We start from the raw sequence: 26835 nt of genomic DNA, 5'->3' as shown, positions 1-26835 counted from the left end.
TCTTTTCTAGCTCTAGCTAGAATCACCATGTTTCAATCTTCTCCATCCTACCCTCTCTCCTTCAGGGTCCTGCAATGCAAAAAACGGAGTTTGCTCTCTGTGAATGAGAGAATGTAATCATCTGAATTAAATAAGTCAAATCAATTTCTTTTCCTAGGCAGGAAGCTTGGCACACTTCAGAGAGAATTCCAGCAAACCCTCCAGAAACAAATAGAGGGCCCAAGATCCACCCAAGTGAGCAGTGGCTACAAAGGGTCAGCCAGTTACCAGAAGCCATTTTCTCTGCATAAATCTGCAGCATTACCATATCTGTGCATTACAAAAACACATAAAGGCTATTTATAGGAGGAATAGCAGTGGGTGTGTGCCAAGTACTCGCACCAGGGAGAGGAGTCCCAGAACCTCCACGTGTAGCACACGCTACACATGTGTGTACACATGCCCCTGCTAGGTCCCACATCCAAACTCAAAAGGGAGAGGGAAGTTTCTGGGGTCTGTTTTAAGGTGATGGTCACACATACACACATACTTCTCACATACAAGCACAATCACACCCATCCACACTTGCACACACACTACACACTTTCACATATATACTCACACATTTTCTGTGCCCCAGAGAAACAAGACTAGCTTATATGTTAAGGTGCATATGGGCTGGTGAACTCCAGGTCTCATCCAAAACTGGGTCCTTCGCTGCCCTGCAGAGCAATAAGGCTTGGGTGACATCAGCAATGCCGTCCTGTTCCCACAGCTAGATTCATGAAAAGTTCACTCTTTTTCCCAGGATGCTTTTGGAGCTATTTTCTGTGCAGTTTATCAGAGTAAAACATCTGCCCAGAAACATGCCCAGATCATAAGTGTAGGTTCGATGCCTTTTCACAAAGACCATTCTCAGATCAAGAGGTGGAGCATTTCCTGAACCCCAGATGCTCCCACATGTCTTCTGCCCCAGGAACCACTCTCCTAGGTTCTAATAGCACAAATTAGTGTTGCCTGGTTTTGAACTTTTTGTTATACATATATCTACTCTTTTTTAGATCCTATTCCTATATAGGTCATTACAGAGTATTGAGTAGAGTTTCCTGTGCTATACAATAGGTTCTTATTAGTTATCTATTTTATATATAGTAGTGTGTATATCAGAGAAGGCAATGGCAACCCACTCCAGTGTTCTTGCCTGGAGAATCCCAGGGATGGGGGAGCCTGGTGGGCTGCCGTCTATGGAGTTACACAGAGTCAGACACAACTGAAGGAACTTAGCAGCAGCAGCAGCAGCAGCAGCGTGTATATGTCAATCCTAATCTCCCAATTTATCCCTCTTCCTAACACCACAGGTTTTTAACCTTATATAAATGGAATCAGAAGTTCACTCTGATGCCCATAATGGCATCCACAGAATGAAAAAATTCATCACATTGATGCCATAGGACAAAAAAAAAAAAAAGATTAGGAATCAGAAGTGTAAAATATCGTTTGTCACTCCTTTTAGATAAAGGATGACCAAGGGCTTTGAAGGGTAAAAATGCACTCCATGGATGCAAGGAGTCCTCTGATTCATCAGGTGAAACTAGCCACCCAGACTGACGCCAGACTTCTTGCTGCAAGAGGTGGGCCCTGCGCTTTCCTGGTGGTCCAGTGGTTCAGAATCCACCTGCCAATGCAGAGGATACAAGCTTGATCCCTGGTCTGGAGAGATTCCACATGTCACGGGGCAATTAAACACATGCACCACAACTACTGAGCCTGCGCACCTAGAACCCATGCTCTGCAACAGGAAAAGCCACCACAACAGGAAGCCCAAGCACAGTGCCTAGAGAGTTGCTCGTGGAAACTAGAGGAAGTCCTCGAGTAATATCAAAGACCCAGCACAGCCAAAAATAAACAAATACTATTTTTAAGCAAAAACAAGGGGGCCCTGGAAAAGACACCAGCAGACTCTTCCTTCCTTGAACATTTTTCAAAGTGGATTTAAGACCATCCCTTTGAATGTGAACTCAGATCTGGGTCAGAGTTTCAGCTCTGCCACTAACTCCCCAACGACTCTGGGAAGCCACTTCACTTCTCCACACCTCTGCTATCTCACTGTACAGTGGGGGTGAGAGCAGCAATAGCTGAACTTTCTTGAGCACTTGCTATGTGCCAGGCCCTGCTCCAACTCAGTCCCTCCTCTAGACAAGGCCTCAGCAAACTACAGCCTGGCCAAACCCAGTACCCACTCCCACCTGTCTGTGTACAGCTCACAAGCTAAGAACTATCCTCACATTTTTAAGTGGTTAAGCAAAAAAATGATATTTTGTGGTACACGAAAATCATATGATACTTAAATTTCAGTGTTGCTAAGTAAAGTTTTATTGGAACACAGACATACACATTCATTTAGATCTATGACTGCTTCCAGAGTAGCTGTGACACAGACCTTATGGTCCACGAAGCTTGAAGTATTTACTATCTGCCTTTCTCGGAGAAGGCGATGGCACCCCACTCCAGTACTCTTGCCTGGAAAATCCCATGGACGGAGGAGCCTGGTAGGCTGCAGTCCATGGGGTCTCGGAGTCGGACACGACTGAGTGACTTCACTTTCACTTTTCACTTTCATGCATTGAAGGAAATGGCAACTCACTCCAGTGTTCCTGCCTGGGTTTTCTACAAGGGCTTCCCTTGTGGTTCAGACGGTAAAGCATCTGCCCGCAATGTGGGAGACCCGGGTTTGATTCCTGGGTTGGGAAGATCCCCTGAAGAAGGAAATGGCAACTCAACTCCAGTATTCTTGCCTGACAAATTCCATGGACCGAGGAGCCTGGTAGGCTACAGTCCATGGGATCGCAAAGAGTCAGATGCGACTTCACTTTTCCTTTCTACATAAAACCTTTGCTAAGGGACCCAGTGGCTAAGACTGCACAATGCAGGGGGTCCCGGGTGGGTTCAATTCCTGCTTAGGGAACTAGATCCCACATGCTGCAACTAAAAAAAAATTTGCTGAGGGAATTCCCTGGTAGTCCAGTGGTTAGGACTCAGTGCTTTCGCTGTCAAGGCCAGGGTTCAGTCCCTGATTGGAGAATGAAGATCCCGCAAGCTGTACTTGCTCATGCTCGTGCTCGGTCACGTCTGATTCTTTGTGACCCCATGGACTGTAGTCCGCCAACCTCCTCTGTCCATGGGATTTTCCAGGCAAGAAAACTAGGATGGGTTGCCATTTCCTCCTCCTGGGGATATTCCCAACCCAGGGATCGAACCCGCATCTCCCCTGTCTCCTGTATTGGCAGGTGGATTCTTTATTCCTGAGCCACCTGGGAAGTCCACAAGCTGCACAGCCCAGCCAAATAAAAAAGCGTTATCTTTTGATCTAGGTGTTATCTTTCATTTGATCTAGCAAACACCTGCTCAACACCCTCACCTAAGACACTCTTTATCATCCATGTAACAGATAAACTGAAATCCAGAGAGATTAAGAAAACTGCTAGGGGAACTCAGCTGGGAGAGGGAGGTCTGAGCTAAGCGCTGCTGCTGCTGCTGCTAAGTCACTTCAGTTGTGTCTGACTCTGTGCGACCCCATAGACAGTAGGCCACCAGGCTTCCCCATCCCTGGGATTTTCCAGGCAAGATCGCTGGAGTGGGTTGCCATTTCCTTCTCCAATGCATGAAAGTGCAGGCCCCAGTAAATTCACCCCAGGGATCTGCGTACCATATGTGAGGTCCTCTAAGGCAGTGGGCATGGTGGTGTCATTTGGCGGACAGTAGAGAAGGATAGAACATGAGATAGGTGCCTCCTTGGCCCCTTGGTAGGCATTGGTAACTGATTCTACACTCACCCCTCAGATCAAAATGTCCCAACACCCCATACAGATCACATTCAGCCCTAAGATCTCCTGATTAATTAACTAACGATTTTCTACAAACTTCTACCTCAAAGGCAGAGTTAAGTTAACTATACTCTCCATTCATAGCCTGTTATTATAATTAGTCTTTGCCAGGCCCTATTCTTGGTTTCATTCATTCCTGCATTCATTCATTCATTTCCTTTTATCACCATAAGTATGTCAGTCACTTAGTCATGTCCAACTCTTTGTGACCCATGGACTGTATAACCCACCAGACTCCTCTGTCTGTGGAATTCTCAAGGCAAGCGTACTGGAGTGGGTTGCCATCTCCTACTCTAGGGGATCTTCCCTCAGGGATCAAACCTGGATCTCCTGAGTTGCAGTCAGCTTCTTTACTGTCTGAGCCATCCCCATAGCCTATGTGCAAATGATAGTGTCTATCTTTCCATTTGCTGAGTTCTTAGAGGATGGGCAGTGTTGTTTCACTTGCCTGTGGGTTTACATTTGCATAAATGGTGTTGTGTCATACCTCCATGTTTCCTATTTTTCCCTTGGGCAAAATTTTTTGCTTTGTACTCCCTTATTGAAGGATGACATGCATATAGCAAAGTGTGGTCTCAAGTATAAAACTCAGTTTTTCATCTATGTGTACAACCTGTGTAACCACCACCTAGCTCAAAAGATAATACATTTGCAGCAGCCTAGAAAGGTTCCACTGTGCCCCATCCCAGTCAATAAACTTTTCCCTTCTCCCTACTGCTGCCAGAAGTAACCGCTATTCCAGCTTCTGTCACCACCTGCTAGTTCAGCCTGTTCTTGAACTTCATCTAAATGGAACCACACAGTGGGGGCCTCTTTCATGTCTTGCTTCTTTCCCTCAACTTTTCTGGGAGACTCCTCCATGTGGTACAGGTAGCAGTCATGTGCTGTTTTTCATTGCTGTGTGACACAAAGTTTTTAAGATGTAACCACGTGGTTCTATGGGCATGCCGTCTGTAGCTTCTTGCTGCTGCTGCTGCTGCTTGGCACATCCATCTTGTTTCACCTTTCTACTCTCCCAGAGAGGGCCACTCTGGGTGCCTCAGGATCATCCTTGTCCATGTCCCTTTTGGAGCCATGTGAACGTTTCTCTGGGGTGAATAAGTAGGAGCGGAATTGCTGGCACAGGGTCTGGGCAGGCTGAAACTGACAAGGTCTATCAAGCAGGAGCCAGAAGAAGCAAGAGTTGCTCTAGGGATCCTCCTCTGACCCCAGTCTCCCCTCCCCCATCCCCCTTCAAGAAAACCTTTCAGCTCCTCTACATCTTCTTGCAGGACCTAGCTAAGCATCTCACTTCCTGAGTATCGCTGCCTCCGTGGCAGCCCGCACCATCCTGCTGCATTATAACAAGACGATAATCAATGAACTGCTAACTCTATTGCAATAAAGGAGCGAGCCCAACCTTATATAATTCTTTTTAATTGTTTTCTCACATTACAAGGGGTTTTTTTTTGCTAAACTTATTCTGCCATAAGTTATGTCGTTTAATTTCTCAAAGTGCTAATAATTTAATTGCTTCCTTCCTGCGCACAAAGTGCCTATACTGTCCCCCCTCCCCGGTGTGGAGATTATAAAACGGAGTTGGCAGGAATACCTAAGAGGGGAGTCTTTTTGGCGGCAGGATTTGATGGGAAGCAGCTTTCTCAGAAGTCAGTGTGTGGGACTGGGAACCTGGCTGCGGACTTCAAAGGGGCATGGGGCGCAGCCAAGCCCGCCCGCTAGCTCCAGTGGGTTGATGATAATCACAGGGGAGGGGAGAAGGGGAAGGAGCTGAGATTAGAGGGTCGGCATGAGGTGGCCGTGTGCGTCCCTGTCCTGGAAGGCTGTCAGGGAAGCTGGGGTCCACCTATGGCAGGAGGGACTGATTCACTGATTTTTTAAAGATTTTTTTTATATGCACCTTTCTTAAAGCCTTTATTGAATTTGTTACAATATTGCTTCTGTATTTTATGTCTTTTTGGTAGTGAGGCAGGTATGATCTTAGTTCCCACAACAGGCAGATTCTTTTGTGGGCAGATTCTTTACTGTCTGAGCCACCAGGGATGCCCCCTTTAGTACCTGACCAAGGATCAAACCCACAGCCCCCTACCTTGGAAGGCAAAGTCTTAAGCACTGGACCACCAGGGAAGTCCCAGCAAGTGGGATTTACATCAGACACAGGGGTGGTCTTAACAGTCAGGACTCAAGATGCTGCCTGGACCCAAGGAAGGGTCCCAGTGTGACATCAGATGATAAGAATTAGCATTTGTGGAACGCTTAAGGACAATCTGACAATGTGCTCCCCTATAGCAACTCATTTTATCATCACACCAGCTCCCTGACGTCAGTACTCATTACTGTTGACTTACAGATGAGAAAATCGAGGGAAAGACAATCTCACTTGCTCAAGACCCTATAGATGGGTCATTTGTGGCAGAGCAAAAAGGGGCAGCCTCCTGAGCCTGTGGTTTCATCTGCCATGCAGTAATGCCTCTGCCATCTGTCTGACTGAATGGCATCACATCTTATGTGGCAAGACATGGGAGGTATAAGCCTCAGGACAGGATCACAAATGAGCTACTCTTGGTTTTTTTGGCTGTGCTGAGTCTTCATTGCTTTGCACAGGTTTCCTCTAGTTGTGGCAAGTGGGGGCTACTCTCAGTTGCAGTGCACGGGCTTCTCATTGCAGAGACTTCTCTTGTTGCACAGGCTCTAGGCATGAGGACTTCAGTAACTGGAGCGCATGAACAGTTATGGCTCTCAGGTGCTACAGCCCAGGCTCAGTAGTTATGGCTCTGGGGCCCAGCTGCTCCTCAGTACAAATAATCTTCCCAGACTAGGGATTGAACCTGTGTCTTCTACACTGGCAGGTGGATTCTTATCCAGTGGGGATAAGGGAAGTTCAGATGAGCTACTCTTGGGGGTCCCATCCTCCCTCTGCCCAAGTCAGAACTGCTTTAACACTCAGAGTCCCCTCTAAACAACTCTAAGCTGGGGCTTCCCTGGTGGTCCAGTGGTTGAGAATCCACCTGCCAGTGCAGAAGACACAGGTTCAACTGTTGGTCTGGGAAGATCCCACTTACCTCAGAGCAACAAAGCCCATGTGCCACAACTACTGATCCTGTACCCTAGAGCCCGGGCTCCACAACAAGAGAAACCACAGCAACGAGAAACCCTTGAACCACAGTGAAGACCCAGCACAGCCAAAAATAAAATAAATTTTTTAAAAATAAAAGAGAAAAAAAAAAAGAAAAAAAAATAAAAGAAAAAAAATAAAAATAAAAATAAAAGAAACTCTAAGGTTGTGCCCAAAACAGCTGGCACATTCTTTGGGTAATGTTTTTCTGGGGTCTGGAGAACTGGATAAAATAGAGGGAACAACTCAATCTATTGGGCCCAATTTCTAGCAGAAATCTTTTTCATCCTCCACCTCCCAATCCCAACTTCAGTTTAGTCTTAGCAAGAGACTTCCCTGGTAACTCAAATGGTAAAGAATCTGCCTCCAAAGAAAGAGACCTGGATTTGATCCCTGGGTCGGGAAGATCCCCTGGAGAAGGGAATGGCTACCCACTCCAGTATTCTTGCCTGGGAAATCCCATGGACAGAGGACCCTGGTGGGCTACAGTCTCTGGGATTGCAGAGTCAGACATGACTGAGCGACTTAACACTAATACCAAAATAAACAGTGCCAAAAAACATGTTCTTGAGAGTTCAGAGGCTAAGAAATGAGACAAGCCCCTGCCCCTGCACCTGGCCTGAGGAGCCCACCACCAAAGGATGGCTTATGGGGGAGGAGAGTGGGGAGTAGTATATGTGCTCAATGCTTTTATGCAGAAGTCAGAAGGCTCCCTTTCACTGGAGTGAGACTAGGGTGAAGATCAGTCCTAGAGGTCTGATTTCTTCAAGTTAGTCTCTAATGCCATTTCCTCTATGAAATCTTTCATGCCACATTTATTCTCCCAGGGAGCCCAATACTCTCCCTCAATCCTCTCAACTCAAGTTGCAGAGAACTTTTTTAGAGTATAGTTGATTTACAATGTTGTGTTAGTTTCAGGTGGGCAGCAAAGTGATTCAGTTATACGTATACTTATAACTATTCTCTTTCAGAGTCTTTTCCCATATAGGTTATTAGAGAGTATTGAGTAGAGTTCCCTGTACTATACAGTAGGTCCTTATTGATGATCTATTCTATATAAAGTAGTATGTATATGTTAATCCCAACCTCCTAATTTACACCCACCTTTCTCCATTTATTTTCTAAGTCTGTGAGTCTGTTTCTGTTTTGTAAATAAGTTCATTTGTATCATTTTTTAGATTCCACATATAAATGATATCATATATGTGTTTGTCCAGCTTACTTTACTTGGTATGACAATCTCTAGGTCCATCCATGTGGCTGCAAATGGCATTATTTCATTCTTTTTTATGACTGAGTAATATTCTATTGGGCTTCCTCGGTGGCTCAGTGGTAAAAAATCTGCCTGCCAATGAAGGAGACATGTGTTTGATCCCTGGGTTGGGAAGATCCCCCGGAGGAGGAAATGGCAACCTACTCCAGTATTCTTGACTGGGAAATCTCATGGACAGAGGAATCTGGCAGGCTACAGTCCATGGGATCTTTAAGAGTCAGACACAAATGAGCTACTAACACACACACACACACACGCACACACATACACACCACATCTTCTTTATCCATTCATCTGGTGGAGTTGGACACTTAGGTTGCTTCCACCTCTTGGCTGTTATAAATAATGCTGCATTGAACATTGGAGTTAAGGTATCTTTTAAAATTAGGAATATATGCCCAGGACTGGGATTGCTGGATTATGTGGCTAATCTATTTTTAGTTTTTAAATATTTCTTTATTTTTGGCTGCATTAGGTCTTATTTGCAGCATGTGGGCTCTTCATTGTGGCATGCCCTCAGGCTCCAGAATGCACAGGCTCAGTAGCTCCAGGCAGCATGTGAGATCTTAGTTCCCTGACCAGGGTTTGAACCTTCATCCCCTGCAGAGCAAGGCAGATCAACCACTGGACCACCAGGGAAGCTCCTATTTTTAGTTTTTTAAGGAAACTCCATACTGTTCTCCATAGTGGCTACACCAATTTACATTCCACAGAGAATTTTTTATTCAATGGACAAGACAAGGTCTCTCTCACAATGCCAGCCTTCCTGATTTTGTATCAGAATCTTCCTTGGACTTGTCTTGGATCCACCCTCCATTGGATGAGAAGTTCCTTGAGGGCAGGCTGGGTGCCTCACTCGTTTTCTGGGCCCCTGTGATTCTCAGTCCAGCCCCTGGAACAGTTTGCTCAGACTGAATGGAAGATAGCTGCTTTGTGCATCCCTGGAACTGAGTTTGCAGCCAGAGGATGCTCTCCTGAGAGGCATGGAAGGACCAGAGCTTTGAAAACCATGGCCCATGGGCCAAGTTGAACCCAATGCTTGTTTTTATAAGGCCCATAAGCTCCAGAGGGTTCTTACTTTTTCAATGATTGGAAAAAATCAAAAGAAAAACCAATATTTTGTATCATATGAAAACATAGGAAATTTAAATTTTAGTGTAAGTTTGATGAATAACTTGTTTGGGACATGCGTGTGTTTAGTCGCTAAGTCTTGTCCATCTCCTGCACTGGCAGGCAGATTCTTTACCACTGAGCCACCTGGGAATGCTTATTTGTTTAGCTGTTGTCTATGGCTGTGCTGTCTATGTTGTCTATGGTTTTCTGCTGTGGTGGCAGAGCTGTGTAGTTCCAAGTGAGATGGTGTGACTCAGAAAGCTTACAGTATTTACTCTCTGATCTTTTATAGTCTGCCAAGCTGTGCTCTAAAGTGTAAATACGAGATCTAATTCACCAATAGTAGGAGTACATGTGACAAGTTGGGTTGCCAGGGAGGGAACCAAGTAGTTCTGGGCAAGTCAGGAGAAAAGGCAAACCACAACCTGTCTTCCCAGCTGGAACCCTGCCCAGGAGACTGAGAGGACCTTTGGGCTGTATCTTTCTGGCATCAGGAGAGCCAGGAGGTAGAGCAGAGAGTTAGACGACAAAGAGGCAGAGGCTTTGGGGTTTCCTTCCATGTGGCATAGCCATCTGGCTCCAGTTCTCTCTGCCTCCCAGAGCTGGATCCACACAAGGAGAAGAGGGGCTCCAAATACAACCTGCTCTCACTGTCCTGAAGGCTGGGTAAGAAAAGACAGCTTCTCCCAGGGCAGAACTCGGCTGCAGTGCCGCTGAGGTCAGCCCTTGTCTGCCCTCTACCACCTATGAAGAAAGGCTTCAACCAGCATGCTCTGTGCCCCCACCTTCCTTCTCCACCCCCATGGAGGAGGCCAGGCAGCCTGAGACACTTGGGAAACTTGCCCCAAGGAATAGCCAAGAATCAGATGGGCAGAAGACCCTGTGTTTGGGTGGCATTTCCTTCAGACCAAGGTGGAAAGGGTCACTGTTGGGATCAACCCCAGGAGACCACCTTGAACAGCAACAATAGCAGTTCTTTTGAAAGCTCACACCTGCAGTGCTGGTCCAGTCCCTCCTGGTTCATTCATTCATTCATTCATTCAACACATATTCATGGGATTCCTTCTATGGATTGAGTTTACCCTCTGGTAGAGAAGATTCTCTGCTATGGGGAGGATGTCATAAATCAAGGGAAAACACTTACTAGGTACCAGGCACTAGTCTAAGCCTGTGTAAAAACAATTAATCCTCTCAAAAACGATGTGGGAAAGGAGAGGTACTGTCATTAGCCCCCCTACGCATGAATTCTGTTCCGAGAGCATGTTCATAAGCCCAGTTTGTTCCTAAGTCCGACAAAGTTAGCCTAGGTACCCAAATAGCATAATTGGCTATCCAGTACTGTATTGCCATAAGTTTATACTTTTCCCACAAATAACACATAAAAAATAAACACACAATAATAAAGAAAATGTTTTAAATCTTAGAGCACAGTACCTCAAAAAGTACAGTAGTATAGTACAGCAGCTGGCATACAGGCGCTGGCGTCAGGTGAACAGGCAAGAAGAGTTACTGACTGGAGAGGAGGTGAGGGAGTTGGTAGACCTGAAGGATCGTCAGCAATAGGAGACGGAGGGCAAGTTGCAATTTCACTCACAACTTATGTGATGGGACGTGCAAATGCACGTTCGCATCTTTGAAAGTTCTCAACTTGAAGCTTCGTATGTACACTTATACACACAGGCACAGTGAGAAGAGAGAACTTCTCTGGAAAGGGGCAGAGCCAGCCTATGAATCAGTCTTGTCTGATTTTGAAAGCCAAAGTCCTAACCACAGCCTGAACTTGGATGTTCCAGTGAGAGAGAGAGAGAGATGCATTCTCCCTGGGAGGATCAAGGGAGACTTCTTGGAGGAGGTGGCATTGGATCTGGCATTGGAGGAGGTAGGATTCGGGTACAGGGTTGGGAAAAGGGTATTCCAGGCTTTGAGGATATCAGGACCAATGGCAGGAGCCTGGGAAGCAAGAGGCTAAGTTAGAAGATTCTAGGATGGTGTGAAAGGGATCATGGAAAGCTTGAAAGCAGGGAAACTAAAACTCTTGAGATATTTGCCCTGGAATTTTTTCTTTGGAATCTTAGCTCTGCAATCCCAGGCCAGGTGTCTAAACTGGCTGTCCCCAGAGCTAAGTGAGAAATTCTAAGCCAGTGTGAGGGAAAGAGAGGCTCCCATTGGCCCTGACCTTGCCCATGCCTGCACATGCCAGTGACCTTGGATGTGTTTCCCAGGGCTCAGGCCGGGTCTGGGCCACAGGGATTTTTCTGAAGGGAGCCTGAGCTTGCTTCCCCACTGAGATTCCAGATACTACATGTGAATTTTCCTTGGGAGACTCTCCTAGTGGTCCAATGGTTGAGAATCCGCCTGACAATGCAGAGGACACGGGTTCTGTCCCTGATCCGGGAAGAGTCTACATGCTGTGGAGCAACTAAGCCCGTGCACCAAAACTGCTGAGCCTGGGTCCCTTGAGCCAGGACTACTGAAGCAACAGGAGAAGCCACCCAAATGAGAAGCCCACGCACTGCAGTTAGAGAGGAACCACCACTCACCACAACTAGAGAAAGCCCGAGTGCAGCAGCAAAGACTCAGCACAGCCGAAAATAAATAATTAAAAGTTTTCCATAGGAGCATCACCCCTGGTACTATGGGAAGGAAGAACGCAGAAAATGGTTTTCATTGCAAGCACACCACTCGTGGCGTCTCCTTACCAGGCTGGATCCACTGTCGTCTTCTGGGATGGAGTAGGTGAATTTTTTCCTTGGGGAACCTGGGAGACCAAACGGGGAGATTTAGCAGCTGACACCCCGAAAGGATGAGCCTCAGGCATTCAAGTCGGGTCCCTGGCACCTACATCAATGCTCAGTAAGTATCTGTGAAGGAAGGAAGCAGGTGAGTGGGTGCTGGGGGAAGGGGTTTGTTGCAGAACAGGCCTCTACCTGCCAGAGGCTTCCTGTCTAGTCGGGGAGGTGGGAGGGAGTTGGCCATGAAATATTATAATAATAACAACATTTTTCATAACTCAAGTTTGAGGCACCGAAGGCAACCTGGGGGAAGTATATGTCAACGCAAAGTTGAGGGAGCTGGCTTCCCCAGCTCCGATCTGAAGAGGCTCCGCTCAGCAGCGGTTTTCCCTGGAAGTCCTTCTAAGCGGGATCCCTCTCACCCAGTCTGGCATCTCAGTTCCTCACTTGGTCTCTGCTGCTCTCTGCCGAGGATAGAGACTCCAGAATCACACTGATATATGTGTGTGTCCTCCCTGGGGCAGAGAGAGGGGGCCTGGGTGACTTTGCGACCTTCCCACTCAGGAGTTGTGAAGCTTACTTTCTCTGTTCAGATAGTGGGGAGGGACTTGGGCTTTTTTTTTTTTTAAGACATTATTCTAATTGCTTTCAAAGCGGTTTTTAAAAAATATATTTGTTGTTCATTTGCTGAGTCGTGTGCAAATTTTTGTGACCCCATGGACTGCAGCACGCCAGGCTTTACTATCTCCTGGAGTTTGCTCAAACTCATGCCCATTGAGTTGGTGATGCCATCTGACCATCTCATCCTCTGTCACCCCTTTCTTCTCCCACCCTCAATCTTTCCCAGCATCAGAGTCTTTTCCAACGAATCAGGTCTTTTCCCCTGGAGAAGGGAACAGTTACTTACTCCAGTGTTCTTGCCTAGAGAATCCCACAGAGAAACCTAGTGGGCTACTGTCCATAGGGTCACAGAGTTGGACAGTACTGAGCAACTAACACTTTATGTATGTGAAATGTTTCTGTACATTTTCATGCCACAATCAGGGGATTCAGAGAGGTTAAGTAACTTGCCCAAGGTCACACAGCCAGGAACAGTAGTTGGAGCCTGAATCCCTCCGATTCTGTGTCTCATGCTATTTCATTGGACAAATGTTCACACCTTGGTTTGCTAACTGCCACTTCAGGACATCTTCTGTTTTTTATATATATATGGTTGCATATATATATAATTCAGTATATATATAATATATATGCATACATATATGGTTGCACTGGGTCTTAATTGTGGCACATGGGTTCTTTAGCCTTCATTGCAGCGTGCAAGATCTTTAGTTGCAGCATGTGGGATCTAGCTTCCGGAGCAGGGATCAAACCTAAGTCGCCTCCATCGGGAGCATGGAGTTTTAGCCGCTGGACAATCAGGGAAGTCTTGGGAGTTGTGCTTTGGGCTCAAAACCCAGTTGCTGCAATTGCATGTGAAGGCAGAAACATGGCAGCCCTGAGCCACAGTCATGGTGCCTTTTCCCGGGGGCCCTGGTAGGAGGGTATCTGCCCATGCCCTCCAAGTCACCTGTTTTTCTGTGGCTAGGGTAACAGTGGTGGCTCTGGTCTACCCCTCTTTGCTGGGCCCTTCAGAATTTCAAATTCTGGAAACCCTAAGTTCTGACCCTGCTATATCAGTCTTCCAAGGCAGGGAAGGAGGACCATGAGAATAATCTCTGTGCAACTTTATACTACTGAGTCTCACCCATCTCTACATTTTCATGCCACAACCGGGGGACTCAGAGAGGTTAAGTAACTTGCCCAAGGTCACACAGCCAGGAACAGTAGTTGGAGCCTGAATCCCTCCGATTCTCTGTCTCATGCTATTTCATTGGACAAATGTTCACACCTTGGTTTGCCGACTGCCACTTCAGGACATCCTCTGCTACCTGATATCTGGGATGGAGTCGGGGTGGGGACAGGTGTCAATTTGTGTGGAGCCCCAGAGGCCCTGCCTTCCAGAGGAAACACCAGACTAAAGGAAACAGCAAACAGATGCTACATCTGAGGTTCCAAATTTGGAGAAATAACAGCATCTCTGGGGTTGAGGTGGGAGGGTGTGGTGGAATGCAATTGATTAATGAATGAACCCATTTTTTTCTTTTATTGAGCAACTGCTGCATGCCAGGAGCTATACTAGGAGATGGGAGTACATCGTAAATGACAGCCCAAAATAACAGCAAACCTCTCTTTCAGCCCTCACCATGTCCAGGTCAACCATTTAACATGTGTTACTCAGTTATTTCATATCACACACCTGTGGGGCTCAGAGGAGTTAAGTAACTTTTCCAAAGTCATAGAGCTAGAAAGTTCTAAGGGGAGAGAGCTGAGCAAACTCATGCCAGCAATGCAGGAGACCAGGTATCCCTCCAGGAGAGGCCTACTCTCAATGTCCTGTCCAACTTGAGGAAGGGGCTCTGCTGGGTTAAGTGTTGTTCAGTCAATAAATTGTGTCCGACTTTTTGCAACTCCATGAACTGCAGCTTACCAGGCTTCCCTGTCCTTCACTATCTCCCACAGTTTGCTCAAACTCATGTCCACTGAGACAGTGATGCCACCCAACCATTTCATCTTCTGTTGCCCCCTTTTCCTCCTGCCCTCAATCTTCCCCAGCATCTGGGTCTTTTCCAGTGAGTCAGCTCTTTCCATCAGGTGGCCAAAGTATTAGAGCTCCAGCTTCAGCATCAGTAGTCCTCCCAGTGGATATTCAAGGTTGATTTCCTTCCTTTAGTATTGACTGGTTGGATCTCCTTGCTGTCCAAGGGACTCTCAAGAGTCTTCTCCAGCACCACAATTGAAAAGCATCAATTCTTCGGTGCTCAGGCTTCTTTATGGTCCAACTCTCACAAGTGTACATGACTACTGAAAGAAAACCATAGCTTTGACTATATGGACTTTGTCAGCAAGTGATCTCTGCTTTTTAATATGCTGTTTAGGTTTGTCATAGCTTTCCTTCCAAGGATCAAGCATCTTTTAACTTCATGGCTGCAGTCATTATCCGCAGTGATTTTGGATCCCAAGAAAATAGTCTGTCATTGTTTCCATTGTTTTCCATCTATTTGCCATGAAGTGATGGGACTGGCAACGCCAAAGAATGCTCAAACTATTGCACAATTGCACTCATCTCACACGCTAGTAAAGTAATGCTGAAAATTCTCCAAGCCAGGCTTCAACAATACGTGAACCGTGAAATTCCAGATGTTCAAGCTGGTTTTAGAAAAGGCAGAGGAACCAGAGATCAAATTGCCAACATTCATTGGATCATCGAAAAAGCAAGAGAGTTCTAGAAAAACATCTATTTCTGCTTTATTAATTATGCCAAAGCCTTTGACTGTATGGATCACAATAAACCATGGAAAACTCTGAAAGAGATGGGAATACCAGACCACCTGACCTGCCTCTTGAGAAATCTGTATGCAGGTCAGGAAGCAACAGTTAGAACTGGACATGGAACAGACTGGTTCCAAATAGGAAAAGGAGTACGTCAAGGCTGTATATTGTCACCCTGCTTATTTAACTTATACGTGGAGTACATCATGAGAAATGCTGGGTTGGATGAAGCACAAGCTGGAATCAAGGCTGCCAGGAGAAATATCAATAACCTCAGATTTGCAGATGACACCACCCTTATAGCAGAAAGTGAAGAACTAAAGAGCCTCTTGATGAAAGTGAAAGAGGAGAGTAAAAAAGTTGGCTTAAAGCTCAACATTCAGAAAACTAAGATCATGGCATCCAGTCCCATCACTCCATGGCAAATAGATGGGGAAACAGTGGAAACAGTGTCAGACTTTATTTTGGGGGGCTCCAAAATCACTGCAGATAATGACTGCAACCATGAAATTAAAAAACGCTGACTTCTTGGAAGGAAAGTTATGACCAACCTAGACAGCATATTAAAAAGCAGAGACATTACTTTGCCAACAAAGGTCTGCCTAGTCAAGGTTATGGTTTTTCCAGTAGTCATGTATGGATGTGAGAGCTGGACTATAAAGAAAGCTGAGCGCCGAAGAATTGATGCTTTTGAACTGTGGTGTTGGAGAAGACTCTTGAGAGTCCCTTGGACTGCAAGGAGATCCAACCAGTCCATCCTAAAGGAAATCAGTTCTGAATATTCATTGGAGGGACTGATGTTGAAGCTGAAACTCCAGTACTTTGGCCACCTGATGGAAAGAACTGACTCATTTGAAAAGCCCCTGATGCTGGGAAAGATTGAAGGCGGGAGAAGGGGACAACAGAGGATGAGGTGGTTGGATGGCATCACCGACTCAATGGACATGAGTTTGAGTAAACTCCGGAAATTGATGATGAACAGGGAGGGCTTGCATGCTGCAGTCCGTGGGGTCACAAAGAGTCAGAAACAACTGAGCAACTGAACTGAACTGATGGGACTGGATGCTATGATCTTAGTTTTTTCAATGTTGAGTTTTAAGCCAGCTTTTTCTCTGTCCTCTTTCACATTCATCAAAAGGCTCTTTAGTTCCTTTTCAATTTCTGCCATTAGAGTAGGATTATTTGCATATCTGAGGTTGTTGATATCTCTCCCGCCTAGCAATCTTAATTCCAGCTTGTGAGTCATCCAGTCCAGCATTTCACATGATGCACTCTGCATATAAGTTAAATAAGCAGGGCGACAATATACAGTCTTGACATACTCCTTTCTCAATTTTGAACCAGTCCGTTGTTTCATTCCCTGGTCAACTGTTTCTTCTTATTCTGCACACAGGTTTCTCAGGAGACAGGTAATGTAGTCTGGTATTCCCATTTCTTTAAGAATTTTCCACAGTTTGTTGTGATCTACACAGTCAAAGGGTTTGACATGGTCAGTGAAGGAGAAGTAGATGTTTATTTTTTGATTCCCTTGCTTTTTCTATGATCCAGCAGATGTTGGTAATTTGTTGGGAAAATGAGGAGGAAACACTTCATCTGGGCCTTGTGAGATTTCACCTGTAGACAAACAAATTTCATCTGTAGATGAACATCTGTTGATGAATATCTGTGGAAGTACAGATGAATCTGTGCTTCTTTCAGGCTGAAGAAGTAGCATTTGCAAAGGGGCAGAAACCCAAAAGGAAACCTGTGCCTCAGAATGGTGATGAGCTTGGTATTAAGTAAGGGACTGGAGGCTTCCCTGGTGGCTCAGTGGTAAAGAATCTGCCTGCCAGCGCAGGAGACACGGGTCCGATCCCTGGCCCGGGAAGATCCCACATGCTGCAGAGCACTAAGCAGGCGCATCACCGTTGGTGGGCTTGTGCTCTAGAGCCTGGGAGCTTCAACTACTGAGCCCATGTGCCCTAGAGCCCATGCTCTGTAATAAGAGAAGGCACCACAATGAGAAGCCCATGCACTGCAGTGACGAATAGCCCCTGCTTGTCCCACCTAGAGAAAAGCCCAACAGCAGGAAGACCCAAAACAGCCTAAGTAAATAAACAAAAAAATTTTTGAAACAGCATCTTCTTAAAAAAAAAAAGCATGGGGCTGGGGAGTATGAACACTTTGGAGACCATGTTTGGGAGCTGGGATTGTATCCTGCAGACAATGGGGAGTTATAGGGTAGGGGTGAGATGGAGGGACTCCTCATTCTGAAGAAATTACTGCAGCTTTCTGATTTCTTGGAAGTGAGAAATTAAGCAATGACTTATGTACCTACACACACATGGACCCATAAACCCCCTTCCTGCCTCTTAATTAGATCCCCACTTTTCTGTCAAATAAGGCAGAACACCTTGTCCCCAGAAGCATAGCATCTCAACAGCCACTGCAGACTAGACCCATGTCATGCCATGCTCAGTGGCATCCAACTCTGTAACACTAGCCCACCAGGCTCCTCTGTCCAAGGGAGTCTCCAGACAAGAATACTGGAGTGGGTTGCCATACCCTCCTCCAGGGGATCTGCCCAACCCAGGGACCAAAGTCTAGACCCTGGGGACCTCAAATCCTCTCTCCCTAGACTTGAAATGAGCCTGGCCACCAATATCCAGTAAATGAGAAAGGTCAGTTTGCCTGTGAGCAGGCAAATCCAAATCCATGGCCAACCAGCTATGGAGGCTTCCCCAGGACAGCAGCCTGGAGGAGATGGAGGGAAGGTGAAGGAGTAGTCAGGAGGACTGAAAAGAGCGGCAGCCCATCCTCACCTCACCTGGTTTCTCCTTTTCACCCTGGCAGCATCCCTGCCTGATCTCCCTGAGAGGAGTTTTCAGGTTACTGGGACTCAGCCTCCTCCCTTCCATGGGGGGCCACTGACCACATAGCTAGCCTAGCTCTGCCCAGAAAATCTGATGCCCCCATCCAAACATCAGCCCAGACACCGGAAGCTAGAGAGGCCTAAGTGGAGGAGGCTGTAAAGTCCGGATACACTGGGGAAAGGAGGCAGCCAGAGACACCTTGCACATACATTTACAGAGAGACTGAAATGGGGCTTATCCCTGTTAACTTGGCATTTTCTACCCATTATCTTTCGTCCTGAGCCAAAAATGAAAGTTGTGTTTCAGTTGTGTCTCACTCTTTGCAAGTCCACAGACTGTAGCCCACCAGGCTCCTCTGTCCGTGGAATTCTCCAGACAAAAATACTGGAGTGAATAGCCATTCCCTTCTCTAGGGGATCTTCCTGACCCAGGGATAGAACTCGGGTCTCCTACATTTCAGGCGGATTCTTTACCATTTGAACCATCAGTGAAGCCCACTCAGTTTGTTCTAGTTTGTTAACTGTGTGGGAGGTGGGCGAGAGGGACACAATCATCTTGATAGTGCATAGAACTACCTCTAGGAGTCCTAGTTAGCAGCAGCAGCACGAGTTCTAGTCCAGCTTACTGAATGACGTGCTCTCTGGTTAGTCCTGGCTCTGTCAGGATGAAGTTTCTTTGGCTCTTGATATTAGTCATGTCCAGTCTGTGCGAACAAAGGAGAGGAGATTCAGCATGCGTGCAGGCTCTGCAACTGCTGTGTATATGTGTACTGTTTGTCTCACCAAGAATGCCCAAGAAATTGAACATCTCAGCTGCCTCTAGTAATACAAAATGGGTTGCCAGAGGAGAGATGATAAAATTTTGCCAGAGCCTTATATGACTTTTGAATTTTGTACCAAATGCATGTCTTACCTGTTCAGATCAATAATGGTTTGGAACATTTACCAACCTTGTTTTAAGCCAGTATTAAGTATTAGTATTAGTCACTTCGTCGTGTCCAACTTTTTGCGACCCCATGGACTGTAGCCCGCCAGGCTCCTCCGTCCATGGGATTCTCTAGGCAAAAATACTGGAGTGGGTTGCCATTTCCTCCTCCAGGGGACCTTCCCAACTGTACATAAAGGAGACTTCATTAATGTGCATTAAAGGATACCCCAGGTTAACTGTCATAGAAAACTGTCTCTTGAGCCTTTAAATTTTATACCAATTCTACACCTCTGGTTGGCCAACTTATTTTAAGCAAAATCAACATAAAAAGTCAATTCAATAGCTTCTGCTTTCAACTCTGCAGACACAGTTGGGACCAAAAAAAAAAAAAGGTCTGGTTACTACCTTCAAGAAGCAGAGAGAAAATTACAGAGAACCAAACACAATTTAAAATCACTCCAAATGATTCTGAGAATAAGGATCCAGCCTGGGAAGCCAGGAAAGTCAGAGATCAGAAGAACTGGGTAGAAAAGTGATCTGTACCATCTGGGAAGGCATGGGAGGAGTTCCAGAGGCCAAGCCCCACCCAGCAGCAGTTTGCAAGGGGTGGGGCGGGGCGGGGGAGGAGGGTTGCGGAGAGAAAATTTTAAAGAGAGAGAAGCACAGCTAGAAGAGTCCTGCCCTTGAGATACACCAGTCAGTTAAGTAAGGAAAGAAGGTGGGACCGTGAAGAACCAGCCCTTCACGTATCACTGGAACTTCAGGGGTCCCTTCCCCAATCAAGACTCAGTTTCTTTGTCTATAAAATGAAAGGTTTGGCCCAGAAAGATCTCCAGGTGCCTCCCAGTTCTAATATTCTCTGATTTGATGGCTGCAGCCTTCTGCAAATGTGCATAAAATAGATTAGTTTTAGCAGTAGTAAAAACAAAACTGAAAATCAGATTTATCATTTTAATTAAATATACTTTACATTCTCAATTTCTAGGGAGCAAAATGCTTCCCCCCACCATGAGTTTTCCCTTTGTGGGAGACATTCGTGTCTGATGTGCAATTTAAGAAAATACTGAACCACCCCCTAAGAAGATACACAATTTAAAAGACCCTAACAGGTAATAACAAGAAAATGGGACTTGTAGGGGGAAAAAAGAACATAAGAAAGAAACGACAGGGAAGGAAGGGTCAGCTGGGTCAGGATATCAGAGGACTGGGGATCAGGGTGGTAAGAACAATATGCTTTTGTCTCTACCTGGCTCTCAGATGAGGATGCTCCTAGAGCTGAATGGAGCGCTAACAGGGAATCAGGAAGTGGGAGTCTGGTCCATTCTCCCATCCCCCCCACCTCCACCCTCAGGTGACAGAAGGCAGATTGATGTCTCAACTTTACAGTACTCAACTATAAAATGGAACTAAAAAGACTTACTTCGAAGAATACTGGGGAAATGGAATTGGATAACCTATCTGAAAAGGCTTAGGAAAACAATAAAATGCAAAGTACACAAGCACACGTGAAAACTCCACATTTTGGAAACTCAAACTGGGATCCAGAACACCTGGGTCCCATCCAGAATACCTGGGAGAGGTATTGTGTCCTCTCAGCATGCATTCCCCTAACATCCTTCTTTTCTGCCATCCTCTCTCCACCCAGGTGTTTGGTCCCCACGAAGTGAAAAGAAGGCAGCGCCTTTGCCAGAACGAAGCATCATTTCCTGGGTTATGGGTTCTGGGTTCCATGGCCCCAGATGGTAAATCAACCAACCATGGCTGCAAATTACCAGCTAAATCTGGGCTGGGGTCGCCAGCCAGGACAGCTGAGAATCAACAGGAGAAACAAATCTATAGCAGCAGTCCCCCGAGTTGCAGAGAAGCCCTTATGATGCCTCAGGGGGACTCAGGGGCGTGGGGTAACAAGAGTTTTTAATTTGGGGGGAAAAAAACATGCGGAAATAAAATCACGAATTCCCCCCCCACCACCACCACCACCACCACTCTTTCCTCCACAAAGAGTCCAGGGGAAGCCAAGCATCCAGGCTTCAGCCCGCTGTGAGTTCCCTGCCACTGCCTTAGTGAGCTGGGGCATCCACTCAGTGGTCCATTATTCGAGATGACAAGAGCAAATATAGACACTCTCAGAGAACTGAGGAGAGACTAAGTGGAATAAATGGCATTTAATCTGTAAAGAGAGAAATTGCCTCCCCTTGGCAGCGCCCCGCCCAGCGGGAGCTATGGCCCCTCATAATTCAAATCCTCACTTAATTAAAAAGGGAAAAGAATCATCATGGATTCTGCCCAACTGGCACCTACTCCTCTCTCATCCTTCAGGCTGCTGACATTTGTCCGTTTGTCTATCTTTGACAGAAAGGGAAAAATTTCAAAAGGGGAAGAAAAAAAAAAGATACTGTTAGATCCTGCAGTTTTCAGAGATGGCTCCTTCCTGAGCAGGGCTGCCTTGTCTAAATACCAAGGGTTGAAACCTAAACTAATAGGGGAGGGACTTCCCTGGTGGTCCAGTGGTTAAGACTCTGTGCTTCCACTGCAGGGGGGCTGAGTTTGATCCCTGGGAACTAAGGTCTCGCATGCTACACAGGGCAGCCAATAAATAAATAAATAAACTAATTTTATTAGCGGAAGAGACAGAGCAAGACAAAGAAGACTTGGCTTTTACATAGGAGAGTCCTGAGTGGCTGTAGCAGCAAAAAGGAAAAGCTGAAGTCAACAGCACCTTCTGAAAAGAAAAATGACTTTCCTCAGGGACACCCTTTGACCTCCTAGACTCTTCCCACCACTAGGCTCAAATTTTCTCCCCAGACAATATTACAGATGAAAGGAGGACAGATTTATTTAGCCTTGTTTACAAATATTGAAATGTTCCTCATAGGGTATCTGACCAGTTCTTACATAGCTCTCCAAAAGGTGACTTCCCAGGGGTGGGGGCAGTCCTAAAAATCAACACTTTCCAGGGACTAGCTTGGCCCCATGGAGGTCACTGTGTCCGTCCCTCTGCTCCTGAGAATCACTCTGGGTGGGTTGAGGCGGGGGCAGATGGGGGAGAAGAACCTCCCATCTCAGATTCCTGACTGTGGACTCTAGCTGCTGCACAAGATCTCACGAGAGTCAGGCTGTGGTTACCACCTCCTCCTTTTTCTCCCAAGGTTCCCAAGTACATTCCATCCCTGCAACATCCAAGAGAAAGAGAGGTCCGTTTCTGCCCACAGCTTCATCTTTAGGACTTTTCTCCTGGGACAGCTCTCCTCTACCAGGGCGCCCTCTGGGGTTGCTCAAGAGATCCGCTTTACCTCTACCTTTCCTCTAGCCAGCCCACGTGCTCCCAGCCAGCTGTCTGCAGGGAGAGCCTCTCCCTTTCCTGCGGGGTCCGGGGAGTGGCAGGTGGGGGGTGGAGGGGTGTGTCATCTCAAGAGGGTTCTCCAGCTAAGTGGAAGATAGAAAGGAACAAGGGAAGCATTTGCCTCACTCGCTCCCAAGCAGAGTTTCCAAAATGCTGCCTTTTCAACCACTTTTAAGATCACATAAATTGACAAGAAGTTTGTGAAGATAAGGGCTTCCTGGTGGCTCAGAGTTTAAAGCATCTGCCTGAAATGCGGGAGACCCGGGTTCAATCTCTAAGTCAGGAAGATCCCCTGGAGAAGCAAATGGCAACCCCCACAAGTATTCTTGCCTGGAGAATCCCATGGACGGAGCAGCCTGGTAGGCTACAGTCCACGGGGTTGCAAAGAGTCGGACATGACTGAGCGACTTCACTTTCACTTTGTGAAGATATCTAGGATGAAAGACATTAGGGCAGTGGTTCTTAACCTGGGGGAGGTGGGGGATCACACACTCATCTGTGATGGCTCTGATAAAACCTCTGACCTCTCATCAGCAAAACACACAGCTGCAGACAGTTTCAGGGCGTAGTGTATCCATGGACACTAGGCTCAGAACCCCTGCAGTATAGAGGAAGTATTATGAGAAAGTCAGACTGTGAGACAAGGACAGTCCAAGAGTCCAAAGTGAAGTCCAAAAGTGGCACTTTCTTTTTTCTGACCCATCAGCCCATAGTGCTCATGCTAAGTCACTTCAGTTGTAGTGAACTCTTTGCAACCCCATGGACTGTATAGCTCGCCAGGCTCCTCTGTCCATGGGATTCTCCAGGCAAGAAATGGAGTGGATAGCCATTCCCTTTTCCAGGGGAACTTCCCAATCCAGGGATCGAATCCACATCTCATGTCTCTTGCACTGGAGGCAGATTCTTTACCACTAGGGCCACCTGGAAAGCCACCAGCCCATGGGAAAGACCCCATGCTCCCCCAACTCCAGAGCCAGACCCTATTCTCTGATTCATTCCCTTTGGTGACATCTCCAGTTTGGAAGACACTAAAGGGCTTCCCTGCTGGCACAGATGATAAAGAATCTGCCTTCAATGCAGGAGACCCAGGCTCAATCTCTGGATTGGGAAGATCCCCTGGAGAAGGGAATGGCTACCCTCTCCAGTATTCTTGTCTAGAAAATTCCATGGACAGAGGAGTCTGGCCAGCTACAGCTCATGGGGTCGCAAAGAGCCGGACATCACTGAGCGACTAACACACACACATACATAAAGGGACAATAGGTTACCACTTGACCCTGTTTATCTCATCCATCTGGCCTTACTGTTAAGCTGGGTTACCCTCTCAGCTCCCTGCTTTAAGCCCCTGAAACTCTCAGCTCTTTCACACAGCAAGGAAGCCAGGGCTCTGGAGAAATTTCTGTCCCCCAATCAGTTAGACTGGGTAGGTCACTCAGCATCCTATACTCTGAAAGGCCATCTGGGGGACCCTGCTTCTCTGATGGCTCCTGGGCCTCCTGGTCTAATCTAAGTGTCTCTCACTCCTCATCCCAGTGCTCCAAACTTTCAGCTCTCAGGTAAGTACCAGGTTGCCTTTGTTAAATGTCTGCATATCTAAAATCCTCATTTACATTTTATATCTTATATTCCTGGGAAACAAGTCAGAGTCCAGCCCCATTATTCTAGAGAAGGAAGCATTTACCTGCACAGCCCCCACCAAAGGTATAATGGGGGGTGTAAGGAGGTATGTTGTGTGTTGTTGTTCAGTCACTCAGTTGTGTCTCACTCTTTGCAACCCCATGAACTGTAGCACACCAGACTTCCCTGTCCTTCACTGTCTCCTGGATGTTGTGTGTGTCCTCCATGAAGCTGTGTGTCCAGGAGGGGACTGTGAGCTTCCTTCATTTGGGTATGTCCATGTATACTCTGTGGCTCAGGCATGTCCTCCACCTGTTTCGTTGTGTGTTCACTCAAAACGTAGTCTTTGGGCCCATGAGTCTGTTTGGAATGTCCTCAAGTCTGTTGAGCAGATCCTTGAGGGTAGATGTGCTTCTAAGGCCTCAGTTTCCCTATTTGTAAAATGAAGGTGCCCCTTCACAGGACTGCTGTGAAGGTTTCAGGAGTAAATACAGGTCAAGTGTTTGCAGCAGGTCATGGCATATGGATGTGCTCAGTACATGTTATTGCTGTTGTTCAGTCGCTCAGTCATGTCTGAATCTTTGCAACCCCATAGACTGCAACAAGCCAGCTTTCCCTGTTTTTCACCGTCTTCCAGGGTTTGCTCAGACTCATGCCCATTGAGTCAGTGATGTCATCCTACCATCTCGGCCTCTGTCAACCCCTTCTCCTCCTGCCTTCAATCTTTCCCAGCATCAGGGTCTTTTCTAATGAGTCGGCTCTTCACAATTAGCCAAAGTATTGGAGCTTAAGCTTCAGCATCAGTTCTTCCAATGAATATTCAGGATTGATTTTCTTTAGGATTGACTGGTTGGTCTCCTCGCTGTCCAAGGGATTCTCAAAAAAGTATCCTCCAACACCATAGTTTAAAAGCATCAATTCTTCAGTGTTCAGTCTTCTTTATAATCCAACTCTCACATCCATACATAACTACTGCATAAACCAAATACGTATAGCTTTGACTATATGGACCTTTGTCAGCAAAGTGATGCCTCTACTTTTTAATACACTGTCTAGGTTTGTCATAGATTTTCTTCCAAGGAGCAAGCATCTTTTAATTTTGTGGCTGTAGTCACCATCTGCAGTGATTCTGGAGCCCAAGAAAATAAAGTCTGTCACTGTTTCCATTGTTTCCCTATCTATTTGCCATGAAGTGATGGGACCAGATGCTATGATCTTCATTTTTTGAATGCTGAGTTTCAAGCCAGCTTTTTCACCCTCCTCTTTCACCTTAAGAAGCTCTTTAGTTCCTCTTCACTTTCTGCCATCAGGGTGGTATCACCTGCATATCTGAGGTTATTGATATTTCTCCCAGCAATCTTGATTTCCGCCTATGGTTCATCCAGGCCAGCATTTCACATGATGTACTCTGCATGTAAGTTAAATAAGCAGGGTGACAGTAAACAGCCTTGATGTATTCCTTTCCCAATTTTGAACAAGTCTGTTGTTCCATGTCCTATTCTAACTGTTGCTTCTTGACTTGCAAACAGGTTTCTCAGGAGGCAGGTAAGGTGGTCTGGTATTCCCATCTCTTTAAGAATTTTCCACAGTGTATTGTAGAAATGTTAATAAAAATATTATTATTATTATTATTTGGCTGAACCTCATGGCACGTGGGATCTTATTTTCCTAACCAGAGATCGAACATATGTGCCCTACTTTGAAAGCAGGGTCTTTAACCACTGAACTGCCAGGGAAGTCTTTAAATGTTGGTTATTGTGATAAGACTTCCAACAGAAACTTCCAGCCCCTCTATTCCTTCCTCTCCCCAACTATCTCAAGCCCTGGAAGAGGCTCAAATGTTTCCCCTGGAGGTGTCACTGCTCTGAGCCTGGATGTTGAATCAGAGGCCATTGGAAACAGCAGCAGTATCTTCTTCCATTCAGCCAGCACTCAGCCAGAGCCAGCGAGGGAGGGCCCCTCAGCCATAACCCTGGATGAGGAACGGAGAAGAGGCACTTACTGTCCAGGGAGACTGGGGCCCTCCAGAGAAATGGAAAAACTCAGAAACATTGGGCATCCTTAAGAGATCCTGGGACTGGAGAGTTCTGTCCAGGATCTGACAGAATCTTCTTCATTGTCATGGAAACTACATCACAGCTGCCTTCCTGGAAGAACCTTCTGTCCTCCTCTCCCACTTCTCTTGACTCAGCGGCATAAGCTCCTCCCTAAACTGGTCCCATCCAGCTTAAAGTTGGGATTTGCTTGGGCTTGTCCCTCCTTTCTTGGGCAGGGTTTCTGCTAAGCTCGATTAGTTTGGTCTTTATTGTATTAATACTACCTACTCACTGAACAAGTATTTCCTGGGACCCTTATAAGCATGAAGTAGGCTTATGGGGAAAGATTTAAAGAGGCAAATCAAATGAGATCTTCTCCAGGCCCTGGAGAACTCTCCATACAGTCGATGACCATGTAGCAGAAAAAGATTTCAACAATAGAGATATAGGCAGGAACGTTGTAGTGTCTTTAAGGAACTGATTAGGGCTCTCTGGAAGGCTTCCTGGAGAAGAGAGGCAGTAGGCATGAGACTTAAACGTTTCAGCTGAAAAGAGAGAAGTGAGGACTTCGCCAGTGGTCCAGTGGTCCAGTGGC

The 26835-nt window shown here is 46.4% G+C and overlaps 1 long non-coding RNA gene across 1 annotated transcript in view; it reads right to left on the bottom strand.

The window, feature by feature from the left end:
* LOC108638306 overlaps positions 1 to 26835 on the bottom strand; it is a 31849-nt gene that overhangs the window by 2080 nt on the left and 2934 nt on the right. Inside the window, exon 2 of the long non-coding RNA XR_001919758.1 lies at positions 12061 to 12119. This is a non-coding gene — a long non-coding RNA (uncharacterized LOC108638306). The remainder of the gene's footprint in view (positions 1 to 12060; positions 12120 to 26835) is intronic.

The sequence above is a fragment of the Capra hircus genome, chromosome 19, assembly GCF_001704415.2.
Source record: "Capra hircus breed San Clemente chromosome 19, ASM170441v1, whole genome shotgun sequence".
NCBI lineage: Eukaryota > Metazoa > Chordata > Mammalia > Artiodactyla > Bovidae > Capra > Capra hircus.
The sequence above is the reverse complement of the archived record's forward strand: the minus strand, read 5'-3'. Positions and strand labels throughout refer to the sequence as shown.